We start from the raw sequence: 561 nt of genomic DNA, 5'->3' as shown, positions 1-561 counted from the left end.
ACACTCAGACAAACATGTAACATTTAACATTTTACGTGTATGACCGTTTTTGATTATTTACCCCGCCAAGAAGGCAACCATACTCCGTTTTCGGGGGTGTGCATGCTGGGTATGTTCTTGTTTCCATAACCCACCGAATGCTGACATGGATTACAGGATTTTTAACGTGCGTATTTGATCTTCTGCGTGCGTATACACACAAAGGGGGTTCAGGCACTAGCAGGTCTGCACATATGTTGACCTGGGAGATCGGAAAAATCTCCACCCTTTATCCACCATGCAGGCGGCGCCACCGAGATTCGAACCCGGGACCCTCAGATTGATAGTCCAACGCTTTAACCACTCGGCTATTGCGCCCCGGCGTCACCCAAAATGAGAAAATGAATGGAACGAATTTGTATCGCATCGTATCGTATCGCATCGTATTTTGCCAGGGACAATCCTTTGGTTGCCGCCGGTTCAGTGGTTCTTTCACGTGCACTGAGTGCACGCTGCACACGGCCGAGACATCTGTCGTCTCAACCGAAAGACCACTACTACGGTGGTCGAACTGTATCAAAA

At 48.7% G+C, this 561-nt stretch overlaps 1 non-coding gene across 1 annotated transcript; it reads right to left on the bottom strand.

Annotated features, from left to right (window-relative positions):
• Nucleotides 1-284: 284 nt before the first annotated feature.
• On the bottom strand, nt 285-357 carry Trnad-auc (transfer RNA aspartic acid (anticodon AUC)). The gene has a single exon. It is a non-coding gene; the product is annotated as a tRNA-Asp (tRNA).
• Between the last annotated feature and the right edge of the window lie 204 nt (nt 358-561).

This window comes from Babylonia areolata, chromosome 4 (assembly GCF_041734735.1).
Source record: "Babylonia areolata isolate BAREFJ2019XMU chromosome 4, ASM4173473v1, whole genome shotgun sequence".
Classification (NCBI taxonomy): domain Eukaryota; kingdom Metazoa; phylum Mollusca; class Gastropoda; order Neogastropoda; family Buccinidae; genus Babylonia; species Babylonia areolata.
This window is presented reverse-complemented; position numbering and strand designations above follow the sequence as displayed.